Consider the following 14331-nt stretch of genomic DNA (forward strand, 5'->3'; position numbering starts at 1 on the left):
AAACGCACGCCCCTGGAGATCCCTGTGTGGTGTGGGTGCAGCGGCTGGCTCTGTGCTGGGAAGCAGCAGGACCCTTGTCCGCAGAGGAGTAGGTGGCCATGTCTGTAGCGCTCTCACTGCATGCGACCCAGTCCCAGGAACGTGATACCTCTCAACAGTTACCACGCTCGCTATTTCTAGATACATCTTCCGGACATTCCATGTCATTGATTTTTAGGCTGCATTCCCCACTGAAATCTCATCAGATTTTCAGCGGTGTGCTCCTCATGGGTGTCACACATGTATTGTATAATATATGCCTTATAATATTAATATATTCCTTATCCTATATATTAATATTATAATATAATATATTATAATATATATTATAATATATTAATATTATAATATTAATATATTCCTTATATTAAACAGATATTTTTTAATATAATCCTTTTCCTTCAAAGTATGTTGCAAATACTTAGGACCCAATTCTGTGTATCCTCTTCCTTGGTAGGCAGGAGGATTTTAATCCAACTAAGCAACAATTTCAGTGCTGTTTGATGTGGGTGAGTGAAGTGCAGTGAAGCAAAGTGAGGAAAACTCCGGCTGGGCTAAATCTGTAGGACCTCACATAGGCACGGGGTCTTACAGGCATCCCCGTCTGCGGGGATGGGAGAGATAAAGAGGTTGCGACTTGCCCCAAGTCAAAGCGGAAACCAGAAATAGCATTCCTCATGCTGGCAGGATCCTTAACAGCAGGAAAACAGAACACCACATTAGAAACAAATAACATAAAAGAGTGAGTGTGAAGACAGAGAAGCTGAGTACAGGAAGCATCCTAAGAGTTGTGAGACACCAAGGGGCAGGTGATTTACTACAGTAGGGTAGTTTTTTAGCATTCAGACCTTCCAGGAGCGTCTTTAACAAATAAACCCAGCTCACCCTTTCTTTCATGTTACAATCCATGATTATCAGGGATTATCAGGGGTTTATGTACTTGGTAGAATCCATCAAAGACCAAAAATATCATCTGCAAACAGTGAAGGGAAGGCCTTCCTTAGGCAAAGGCAACAGCAGCTAATGGGCTCCTCATGGGCCACGAGTGTCCATATGGGCAGTGCCCGTGAAGGACTCGGGGCTAAGAGTTGCAAAACCTCCAAATGCCTACACACATCCTTAAACCTGTGTAGGGGCAATCTCTGATACCAAGCATGAAGGTAAGCACACGCACTAATACTAGGAGCAGAACTGAAGACCAGAAGCCAGATGGATGATTTGGAAAGATAGAAATGAGCATGAGGAGGAAAGAAGTGAAAAGAAGTTACACTTATAGGTCACAGAAATAACAAAAGATTGTCTTGGGACCCACTTGCTGCCTCCCCACACTCCTGAGCCCTCCGGCCCGGAGCACTGTACTGCGGTAGGAGCATTTCCACGTGTGGTCCCACGGAGAATGGCTGTGCTACCTAATCACAGCCAAGTGCTCTGGCACCTGCTCCTCTTGTTGCCCTGATTTTATAGGGACAGAGGCAAGTGGAAAGCCCAGCAGGAAGCTGAAACCAAGTGCTTTTAACCCAAAGGAATTACGTAATAAGAACTGCAATGAGAGGGTAATAGGAGCCAGGCGATGAGACAGAGCTGCCAAGAGAAAATGCAGGCCTGGCCCTTTCTGATGCAGACTGTCAGGCAGCGATCACCACACTGCCTTTGTGCCACCCCGAGTCCCCCCAGCCCTCCGATGGGCACAAGCCACCCGATCACAACCTGACATTGAGTCAAACCCGGCTGGAGTGGGATTAAGGGACAAACTGCACCAAAGGCCTTTTTTTTTTAACAAAATGTGTTACATGCTGGAAGGGTGCTAGAGGACCTCACGTGTAGCATGTTCAATGTGGTTATCAGCTACAGAAAAGCCACAACTATATCCCAGATGTCCACCAAATTTGAAAATTCAGCTCTGGGTCTCTCCTAGAGGGAAATAAACCGTCTGGATTTGTAGCCTGTTCCCGGCTCTGGCTCATTTGCGCTGTGCAGTCAAAGCACCAAGTGACTTCACACAAACAAACACAAACATTTCTAAAGCTGGGAGTAACACAGAGGACAGATAGGGTTTTGCAGGACCTTTTTAGTGGGATGTGCCATGCAGTTACTGGAATTTTACGGAAGAGTTGTGGTTAGAAAGAGATGGGAGCTGTGCAAAAAGCAGCTTTGGAAATCTTGGGAAAAAGATTTCCAGCCTATGGCTGCCAAGGCACCTTTAGGGACAAGTGTGCTTAACAAGTTCCCAAGGGCTTCCCAAGCATTCATTTCTGCATGGCCAAGTCCTCCAGATGACTTGCACAAACAGCAGGACTAAGGAAAGAGATCTACACGGGAAGGAGAGTGCCTAATAATGCCATTTCTCCATTAAGATTTGGCCAATAATGCAAGGCGTGATTGAGAACGCTTGGCCCAAAGCACTGGCGAACACCGCAAAACCCTGAGCCTCACACTGCAGTCAAGTGGGTGATGAGGTGGCGTTGGCTGGAGCTCATGTTTGTTGTATAACTGATCAGTGGCTGTATTTGTGCCCAGGATGGGATAGCCTTGGCATCACATTCAAAGGTCGTAAGAGGTGGCAAATTTTCCCAGATATCTTATTCAAAGAGGAGCAGAACCTGTGAGAAGGAAGGAAGAAGCTGACATTAATTCTGTTTGAACCCATGCCGGCAATGATCTGAAATAAACTTGCTAAAATATGTTGGTAAGACAGTTCAGAGTGAGATTTATTACTACATTCCCAGACTCCCAAATGTTATGCTTCTAATTTAAGAACAATAGAACTACCCATCTCTTCTATAAAAATGTCTCACTAAATATTTGCAAGTGTAGTCGTGTTCATTTCTGTATTAAAATCTGAATTCAGGGATGTGGTAGGTGCTCATGGGACCATTGAACCACAGAAGAGGTGGCAGCAGTTTTTGGTAACATCACTGAATGGTTCTTTTCTACATCAGTTCTTACCAGTGTAATTATAGGAACACGCATCCTCCTTCAACAGGCTCTTGTTCCAAGGGTACCTCTTCTAAGCATCCCCAAAATACCTTGTGACATCCTCAATGATGTGACATGCTCAAGATCAGAGCATCCCAACAGGTAGGAAGTCAAGGAAGGGTACCAGGAGACCTGCATGGTTGAACAGGGAACTGCTGGGCAAACTCAAGTGGAAGAAGAAGGTGTACAGATCGTGGAAGGAGGGGCTGGCCACTTGGGAGGAATATAAGTCTGTTGTCAGAGGATGTAGGGAGGCAACTAGGAAAGCTAAGGCCTCCTTGGAATTAAACCTTGCAAGAGAGGTCAAGGACAACAGAAAGGGCTTCTTCAAATACATTGCAGGTAAAGCCAACACTAGAGGCAATGTAGGCCCACTGATGAATGAGGTGGGGGCCCTGGAGACAGAGGATAAAAAGAAGGCGGAGTTACTGAATGCCTTCTTTGCCTCTGTCTATACTGTTGGAGGCTGTCCTGAGGAGCCCTGGACCCCTGCGGCCTCAGAAGAAGTCAGGATAGAGGAGGAATCTGTCTTGGTTGATGAGGGCTGGGTCAGGGACCAATTAAGCAACCTGGATGTCCATAAATCCATGGGCCCTGATGGGATGCACCCGCGGGTGCTGAGGGAGCTGGCGGAAGTCATTGCTAGGCCACTCTCCATCATCTTTGCTAAGTCGTGGGCAACAGGAGAGGTGCCTGAGGACTGGAGGAAAGCAAATGTCACTCCAGTCTTCAAAAAGGGCAGGAAGGAGGACCCGGGTAACTATAGACCGGTCAGCCTCACCTCCATCCCCGGAAAGGTGATGGAGCAACTTGTTCTTGGTGCTGTCTCTAGGCACATCAAGGATAGGGGGATCATTAGGGGCAGTCAACATGGCTTCACCAACGGGAAGTCTTGCTCAACCAACTTGATAGCCTTTTATGAGGATGTTACCCGGTGGATAGATGATGGTAAAGCTGTGGATGTGGTCTATCTCGATTTCAGTAAAGCGTTTGACACGGTCTCCCACAGCATCCTCGCAGCTAAACTGAGGAAGTGTGGTCTGGATGATCGGGTAGTGAGGTGGATTGTGAACTGGCTGAAGGAAAGAAGCCAGAGAGTAGTGGTCAGCGGGACAGAGTCCAGTTGGAGGTCTGTGTCTAGCGGAGTTCCGCAAGGGTCGGTTCTGGGACCAGTTCTATTCAATATATTCATTAATGACTTGGATGAGGGATTAGAGTGCGCTGTCAGCAAGTTCGCTGATGACACAAAACTGGGAGGAGTGGCTGACACACCGGAAGGCTGCGCAGCCATTCAGAGGGACCTGGACAGGCTGGAGAGTTGGGCGGGGAGAAATTTAATGAAATATAACAAGGGCAAGTGTAGAGTCCTGCATCTGGGCAAGAACAACCCCATGTACCAGTACAAGTTGGGGACAGAGCTGTTGGAGACCAGCGTAGGGGAAAGGGACCTGGGGGTCCTAGTGGACAACAGGATGACCATGAGCCAGCAGTGTGCTCTTGTGGCCAAGAAGGCCAATGGCATCCTGGGCTGTATTAGAAGGGGTGTGGTTAGCAGGTCGAGAGAGGTTCTCCTCCCCCTCTACTCTGCCCTGGTGAGGCCGCATCTGGAGTATTGTGTCCAGTTCTGGGCCCCTCAGTTCAAGAAGGACAGGGAACTGCTAGAGAGAGTCCAGCGCAGAGCCACAAAGATGATTAAGGGGGTGGAACATCTCCCTTATGAGGAGAGGCTGAGGGAGCTGGGTCTCTTTAGCTTAGAGAAGAGGAGACTGAGGGGTGACCTCATTAATGTTTATAAATATGTAAAGGGCAAGTGTCAAGAGGATGGAGCCAGGCTCTTCTCAGTGACATCCCTTGACAGGACAAGGGGCAATGGGTGCAAGCTGGAGCACAGGAGGTTCCACTTAAATTTGAGGAAAAACTTCTTTACTGTAAGGGTGACTGAACACTGGAACAGGCTGCCCAGAGAAGTTGTGGAGTCTCCTTCTCTGGAGACATTCAAAACCCGCCTGGACGCGTTCCTGTGTGATATGGTCTAGGCAATCCTGCCCCGGCAGGGGGATTGGACTAGATGATCTTTCGAGGTCCCTTCCAATCCCTAACATTCTGTGATTCTGTGATTCTGTGATCCTTGTTTCTCTTTGATTCAAAGGCCTCTTCTGCTATGCAGCTTCTGAGTCATAGACTTATGCAGGTTATTTATTTTTTATTCCATCTATGTGTTTATTTTGGTTAGATATGAAATACAAAATATGTCTGCACAGAACTGGGTGCTCCCTGATAGCTGAAACAACAGCATGGTAGGAGCTAAGGGCACCATTAAGCAACCAGTGCTTGTTGTGTCTGCTGTGGCACTGCCGGGGCTATAGTTGGACTGTGTGTGGTTTATAAGGTGGTTTATAATGCTGGGCTTTGTATGAACTCAACAGAAAGTCTGAGCTTGGCCTGCAACTTAGCTGGGCAACAACTGACAACAGCAAACAAAACTTTTTTGTTCATTTTCTGTGGAAAAGAAGAGTGGTAGGGAGGCCCAATAAAGAAGAAAATAAAAGGCTGGCGTTATGGGCAGAGCACAAGCAGCAGCCTCCTAAGAGATGGTGGGTTGGGTGAAGCAGTCCAGAAGCAGACGGAAAATGGAGCTGGTTTGTGTTTGTTGTTGTGCAACAAAAGGAGTGAGTATCGATGCAAAGAGACAGGGAGATAAACCTAGGCTGGGGGCTTTGCTCCAGTGATGGCTGTAGAGTGGGATGCTGCAGGTGGGGCGGGCAGGGGGGGGATCTGGAGTAACCTCCTGCGCAGCGAGAATGGCGTTAGCCGGCTGTCCGGAAGAGTTACGTTCAGAAAGTTGTGACCCCCACCTAAAAGGGGACATCTGAACCAGTCACTCATCCAGACTCAAAGATGGCCTTTACACCTGGCATCAAAGCCCAGCTTTGGCAGCGCTCTTAGAGCAGGTCTCATTCCCTGCTATTCAGCATGTCACTGAAGATTTTAAATGTAAAATACGTGCCTCTAGTGCCTTGCTGATTTGGGGGGTCTCTTTTCCAGGAGAGAAGCCTACCAAGCACCAAAAGCAAAGCAAATGACACAATACTGACAGTGAGGGCCACAAAAAAACTATGAAACTTGGCCAAAGAAACATTATATTTCTCTCTTTGGCTCTGGATAGTAACTGCCTTAAGAAATTCAGTATCACTTTCTGCTGGCTGTCTGAACAGGGTAAAATTTACTATTCTGCCATTCTAGCCAAGGCTATTACACTTTATTTTTTTTTGTATTAGGACAAAATGTACCTTTAAAATACAAAAGATAATTTTTTATCTCTGAAGGTTTCATTTAGAGCCATGGCTCAATATTTGCCTGAGACATTTGCATACCTGGAAGCATCTCATGTATGATGATCCCTGCAAATGAAATGCATTGTTGATTTAGTTTATTATCCCAAAAGATGGTATTGTGGTTAAGGTTTGTATGTGGTACATCAGGAGAAAAATACAGAAGGACTGAATTGAAATAGCTTTTAACTCTGCCAGGTATACTGCTGAAGTTAATGAAAGTCAGTTAGACATACATTTGGCTGCTGTTGCTAACTGAATAATACAAGTAATAACAGAGACATCTATTCAATTCCTGATGAACATGAGTAATTTCCATTATCTTAAAATGTGTAGGAGTTATGAATTATAGGTGCAGAGATTGCCCAACACTTTTTCATTATTATCTCTTGTTGTCAGTTGCTTATACATTTGCCAAAGTTTAATGCATCAAGCTGAAATTTCCTATGCTGAGTATCAGCCTCCGGCTGACTTTGTTTGTTTCATTTTATTTTTGCTTTGCAAGTTTTATCAAGAATGGTGCATCTGTATCCAAGAGCAAGGTTAGAAGCAAGCATGTTATTTTGTCTACGGTAAGCCAAATTCCTTCAAACATTTCTCTGAGAAGATGTTTTACCTCTATGCATGGAAGCAAAGAGCAAAAATGTGGCAAAAGGAGTCAATCAAACACCAGAAATTTGCTTTTCAACACATCTGGGAAATTATTCCCAAATTTGGACCATGTCTAAGCATTACTGTATTTGCAGTTTGTACAGGCTCGGTAGAGACTTGTTAAATTCTAACATCTAAAAATCCCATCTAGGCCAGGCATGTTCCAGCTCAGAGCCGCAGAAATGTCTCTGTGGTTGGTCTCCAAATAGAAGGGCTGGCTGTAGATTTCCCCTCAGCACTTGCGAGACAAGGTCTGCTGTGTGTGTCTGCGCAGTGAGGGGGAGGAGAAGGGAATTTGATTTACTCGTGGAGGAATAGAGAGGCAGTGGTTGTAAGAGCTGGAGAGTGAGGAGGAAGAGGGGGGATATGGGGAGGGAGCAGTGTGGTGGGAGAAGGACAAGAGCGAGGGCGGAGGAAGGTGTTGTCACAGAGGGGCGAGTGCAGGGCATCAGACCCACAGTAGATGATACCCGCAGGGGCAGCGAGGGAGGAAAGCAGGGCGATGCAGTGCCTGGGGTGGCTGGGCAAAGAAGGCGGGGGGAGGGGGTCTTGCCAAAGACAAGATGATAACTGCCCATCATTGAGCAACTGCGTTCTCCTCCAAACCTCAAAATTACACTGCTGGACGTAAGGCTCCATGTTCCTTTGCTGTCAGCAAATAGTGATGGGAAGATGTCTGTCTGCCCCAACACTCTGCATTGGCTGATCAGCATAAATAATAGGCTGTGTCGTGAGAGATAACGTTGTCAGTAAGATCCATGCAGCGTTTTGTTGCAGAAAGTGAAAGCTATGGAGACAATGACAAAGATGACTGTAATTAAAGATGGTATCATAGGGCATTAGCTGCAAGGACAACCTTAATTATGATGTTTCTCAACACTTTGCTTTGTAGTTTAAATGTTTTTATGGGAGAGGTTTTCTTAATGTTACTCAAAATATAATGCACATGTCACACTTGGGTTAACTGATTTCTGTTGTCTGGCCCTGGAAATGTGTACCCATATGAATAATGCTTACACACATTAAAAAATCACCAGAATTAATTGACACCACTTATCACCTCCTAACTTATGGGAGTAAACAGATATACTGCAGGACTTGCCCACATAATATACTGGGCACGCTAAAGTCAGTCCAGATTTGTGTATAATTGATGAAAGTATTTTAAAACAGTATCTGCTGCATCTTGCCTGCTCATACTTTATTGTTCAGATATAAATATATTTAAAATAAACATATATTCCAACAGCAAGTGACCATCTGTCTATGTCAAGCCTTATCAAAGCTATTTGGGTTTTTCGCATTTCAGTTTCTCTCTCTGTTGGTGTTGTTTTCACCTTCTCAGGATGGAACTGGATCCAGAGCCAAAAGAATAAAATAAAGATGTGTCCAGGTCATAAATGTTTCAACATATTTATTCCAATCTCAGGATATACATCCTGTAAGCATCAAAACAAATTAGTCTGCAGTACAAGAAGAGTCTATGGTCTGACTGTTTCTAAGAGAAAATGCAGCTGGACTTTTCATGCTAGAGAAAAAGCTTCATTTTCATATTCCAAGCTTTTATTTTTTTGAGTGTAATTGAAAACTCATCAGGTATGTAGGAAAGACTGCTTATTAGGGGTGAAATGAAATAATGACCAATGTCCCTCAGTGCTTGTAGAGCAGGCCTCGGGGGAAGTCTGACACCCAGGTGAGAAGAACCTGCCACCATGACACGACGCGGTGTGGGGCTTCCCCTGGCTGGAGCATCCCTCATTTGGTGTTTCTGAAATGAAAGGGTAGTACACACATTCTCGATAATGACCAGCTTCCTAATGATAGTAAAATGGGAATTATGTGGTGCTGCAAGCAAAGGACAAATTCCGAATGAGAGAAAATGAGTTCAAAGCATGTGATTAAATAGTGGTAGACTTAAGGTCTTAATTCTCCTCTCACGCTATGCAAGGCAGGAGTAACTCATTTGTAGTCAGTGAAGCTACAGAGATGTAAAATGGCATCAGAGGAGAATCAGGCCATTGTTCTCTGCAAAACTCACAGATAAGACATTAATTACTAAAGAGAAAATGCCATCAAAAGGATTTTAAATGCTTTGCAGAACTCAGGAGACAAACTCATTAAATGCTATGTCGTACAGGGAATTAGTTCCAAATTTGTGAATGCAGAGAAGGCGAATGCTGCACCTCAGATAAATGGATGATAGTTTTGAAAGCCTTCTTCAGAAGGCCTACTTTCTTTCGGAGAGGGAGCCAACCCCACACATTACATCCAGAGATGTGAAATAATTCCAGAAAAAATAAATCACCCTGAACCTTGGTCCACTCACACACTGAATCCCAGCCAACTGCAGTTGTTTAAGGTTTGTAAAAGTTCACTGGACTCTGCTTCCTGACCAGCCTGTCTCCCCTTCCTCCCCTCCACTCCCAGCTCTCGTCTTAGGTCAAGCCAGGATTGGAAGCAGAAAAGCTAAACACCAGTCCAGCAGCATCATGTGCGGTCCTTTCTAACAGAACACCCAGTTAAAGTGCTAGAAATCTCACTGGGGAAATCCCAGCTCCAGAGGAATGATAAAATCTATGGTAAAATTCTCATTTGACCTCTTCAAGGGCAAGATTTTACCCTCATCCTTGGGACAATCCCCAGATATTTTGCAGATCCCAGCTGCTGAGATAGGGTGACCAAGTATTTGAAGATTCTGATGTCTTTTTAACAAAAGCCTTGAGCAGTTAACCCTCCATTAAATCCACCGCGGAGGGGATGAAGCTTATTAATAGACAAGAAAGGACAGCAGAGGAGTTATCGGTGAGAAGTGACAACATGATCATGTCACAGGGGACAGTGCTGCATGCCCCAGCCACCGCACGTGTTGTGTCCTGCTGGGGGACCCTGGATACTGAGGCTCTCAGTCCAGCATCCTAGAGGTCTTGAAGGCACATTTTTGCCCCATGCTTTAGCAGTGATGAACAGAGTGAGTGATTGTCCCAGCTGCCTTTTGCTTTTGTCATGGGCAAAAGCCCTGCAGCAAGACACCAGGAGTCAGGCTTCTCGGGGCTGAGGTCCGCATCTGGCTATGTGATGGAATGTGGGAAGCAGGACAAGAAGATGCGCTTGTCACATGAGCCAGGGGCAAAGTGGGGATGCCAGGACAATATGTCCCTAATGCATGACTTGTGTGCAACATTGTCCTGTGATCTGATGGGGTAACTGCATTCCTGTCACAGGATCTGTGTGAAGGAGAGAACCTTTTTGAATATCCCCTACATCCCAGCTCTTTCTTGTCGCTGTTGTTCAAACCCAGCCACTCGAAGAAGGAGAAAGTTCAGACTATGCCATTGGCATCATTGCGTACTGATCACACTTTGGGACTGGTGGCAGGAGCTCAAAAGGATTATTCACAGTCCCTCGAGCTGCCAAAGCGGCCATCCACTGCAGAGCAGCAGGAGTGCTTCCCTGGCTCGTGGGAGGACGTGTCTGTTAGGACAGCGATGGCCTCGACTGTAGGATGTGTCTGCTAAGACAGCAATGTCCTCAGCTGCAGGACTTGCCTTGTCATCCCCATCTATCCCTGAGCACTTGCAGTTCAGATTCCTGGGTGCCAAGAAGATTGACAGGTACCTAGCCATGGTCAAAGTGGTCATGATAACAGTCTCACTCCTCAAAACAGGAACAACTTGTGCATTGGCCAGAGACTGCCCCAATTATGTCTCTCAGTGGATGGTGCTGCAGCCTCACAGATGTCATTTCCAGCTTGAGTGGCACAGCAAGGCTGTCACCTTTTTCTTGCACATTGGGCTGGATGCTCTTCTGCTACCAGATAGTTCAGACTTCTCCTGCCCCATGTAGTCTTTGTGTTTCCATGGTCTGGCTGCACTTGGTTGGAGTGTTGTGTTGTCAATCCTGTGGTACAATTCTGGACAACAGTGCGGATGATACACCCACGATTTTTTTTGATCTGTCCTCCTCCAGTCAAGGAGATTGAGTCTGATAAAGTGAGTGTGACCACAGAAGCATGTGGGCAGAGTCACCAGAGGTGCGAAGTCTTAAACACAAAATAGGGAATGACCTGGAGGGTGTTCAGCTGCAAAGTTAGAGGAGGGTAGAGATTTGGATTGTCCTATTACAATGGTGGCATTAGCTGTGAGCGCCCCTGTGCCAGCCTGCGTTGCTCACTGGGGTGGCACATGCCCAGGCTGGCTGACTGCAGGTACTTGAGACCATGGGTGGCAGGGAGGTGTGTGCCATTGGCTAGAGAGATGCACAGCATGAGGTCCTTCAATGCAGGTAGCCACTGGCTACCTGGGCACGTCTGACCTGCGCTGTGCTGTGTATGATCATCTGGAGGCAGCAAAAATACATGGTCATGGATCAGGGAAGAACCCAGAGAAGGTGTGAGCCAGAGGAACCACCCAATGGTTCTAGGCAGGACCAGAAGTCAAGACATATATCAAAGGACAGGAAAAGGCTTAGAAGCAGCTGCAAAGGGTTCATATCATTAACAGGTGGATTAATTGCAAGCACTGCTTGGAGCAGGCAATCATCGTTCAACCCTCAGCTCCAAGGCTAGCCAGGGGAGTGTCCTTATTTAGCAGCAGGTCACAGATGCGGAGAGCCCTAGCAGAATGAGTGTCTTTTTTTTTGTGAGTGATATATTTTGAATCCAAATTTACAAGGGACCTCTTTTAGTAATAAATACATACTAAATCAGGGAAAATCTTAGAGATCTCCTTTTACTGTGTTTGCAAAGGCATCTTTTCATATCAGGCCAAAAAGTGGATTAATAGTACAAAATAAAAAAGAGCTAAAGCAGCCAACATCAAAGTCATGGCTGCACTGCTGCAGTGTCCCATCACTGGGCATCAGCTTGCTGGAACTGTGTCCATTCCAGTGTTTTGTTAAAATACTGCATTGGGAACAGTAATTAAACAGATTCTGATGATGGTTTTTAACACATGCCAGCTGGCTCCTAGCCAGTGTCAAAGCAGAAACATTGTGCAAACTCATGGTCAATGATGACTTTGATCTTTGAAGGGCTTTGTAGTGGTGGAAGGAAATGGGAGGATAGGAGGGAGGGAGAAGGGTGCAAGCAGTGGGGAGAAAAAAGTAATATGCACTGGAGTGGAAATTATCTCCTGCACCTTGACAAAGGCGGTGGGTGCTTTCTTCCTTCCCCTCTTTCTTTATGTGGGGCAGTGGGCACAGTCATAAACTTTATCATAAAGGCACAGTTTTGTTAATGGCAACCCATATGAGTAACAGAAGTCCCTTGAATATTCCCATGTGTGTGCCATTGGGATTTCTCTGTGAGTGACTTCATCTGCACTCTGGCTTGCAGTAGCTGGCCCTGCCAGCGTATTAATGTGCAATGGACACTGGATGGTGTTGGGGTCCTTCAGGACAGAACCTGGGACAAAGGTGGAGAAGAGATCTTCTGTGGCCAAGAAAATCATAAGCACACATGCTATTCAAATTATCTGCTTAGACATTGTCTGAAACACTACAAGAGCCCTTTAGACACAATGAAGATTGTTGCTACTGTCCCACAAGGTTCTCTGTTTAGGTGTTGCATGAAGAAGGATCAGGGGTAAAGGACAACCACAACTGGCAAGAACGAGCAGAGAGGGATGTCTCTACAGTTCTGAACACTTAGTTTAAATTTTATATGAATTTCCTATGTTACCAGTTAGCAATGGGCATGAAGAAGGAGAATTACAGTGTCCTTTTTAAGCCTTAGAAATATGCAGATGGTTTAGGTAGATGATAGTGCTGATTTCCAGGCGTAATGCTAGCTGTGCCATGGTTAGCAATGAACCCGTGTTCCCAGGCTGTGCTGGAGGGCTCTGAATATTGGTGTGCTCTCTCTCAAGTGAACCTCACTTCAGAGATTGCAGCTGCTTTTCATCATAGAATCATAGAATGGTTTGGGTTGGAAGGGAACTTGAAGATATCTAGTTCCAACCCCCCTGCCATGGGAAGGGACACCTGCCATTACACCAGGTTGCTCGAAGCCCCATCCAACCTGGCCTTGAACACTGCCAGGGAAGGGGCATCCACAACTGCTCTGAGCAACATGTTGCAGTGTCTCACCACCCTCACAGGAAAGAATTTCTTCCTAAAACCTAATCTAAATCTACCCTCTTGCAGTTTAAAGCTGTTACCCCTTGTCCTATCACTACATGCCCTTGTAAAAAGTCTCTCTCCAGCTTTCCTGTAGGCCCCGTTCAGGTACTGGACAGCTGCTATAAGGTCTTCCCGGAGCCTTCTCTTCTCCAGGTTGAACAGCCCCAACTCTCTCAGCCTGTCCTCATGAGAGGTGCTCCAGCCCTCTGATCATCTTCGTGGCCCTCCTCTGGACTCGTTCCAACAGCTCCATGTCCTTCTTCTGTTGGGGGCCCCAGAGCTGGATGCAGTACTCCAGGTGGGGTCTCACGAGAGTGGAGTAGAGGGGCAGAATCACCTCCCTTGACCTGCTGGCCACACTGCTTTTGATGCAGCCCAGGATACGGTTGGCCTTCTGGGCTGCAAGTGCACATTGCTGGCTCATGTTGAGCTTCTCATCAGCCATCACCCCCAAGTCCTTCTCCTCAGGGCTGCTGTCAGTCCATTCTCTGCCCAGCCTGTATTTGTGCTTGGAATTGCCCCGACCCATGTGCAGGACCTTGCACGTGCCCTCACTGAACTTCATGCAGTTCGCATGGACCCACCTCTCAAGCCTGTCAAGGTCCCTCTGGATGGCATCCTTTCCCTCCAGCATGTTGACCGCACCACACAGCTTGGTGTTGTCAGCAAACTTGCTGAGGGTGCACTCAATTCCACTGTCCATGTTGCCGACGAAGATGTTAAATAGCCCCAGGCCCAATAGGGACCGCTGAGGAACACCACTCGTCACTAGTCTCCACTTGGACATTGAGCCATTGACATCTTTCTTGGACATCTTTGAGTGCGACCATCCAGCCAATTCTTTATCCACCGAGTGGTCCATCCACCGAGTCCATGTCTCTCCAATTTAGAGAGAAGGATGTAATGTGGGACAGTGTCAAATGCTTTGCACAAGTCCAGGTAGATGACATCAGTTGCTCTTCCCTTATCCACCAATGCTGTTAGCCCATCATAGAAGGCCACCAAGTTTGTCAGGCACGATTTGCCCTTTGTGAAGCCATGTTGGCTGTCACCCATCACCTCCTTGATTTCCATCTGCCTTAGTATATTTTCCAGGAGGATCTGCTCCATGATCTTGCTGGGCACAGAGGTGAGACTGACTGGCTTGTAGCTCCCCAGGTCTTCCTTTTTTACCTTCTTGAAGATGGGGGTTATGTTTCCCCTTTCCAGTCAGTGG

Source organism: Nyctibius grandis, chromosome 3, assembly GCF_013368605.1.
Source record: "Nyctibius grandis isolate bNycGra1 chromosome 3, bNycGra1.pri, whole genome shotgun sequence".
NCBI lineage: Eukaryota > Metazoa > Chordata > Aves > Nyctibiiformes > Nyctibiidae > Nyctibius > Nyctibius grandis.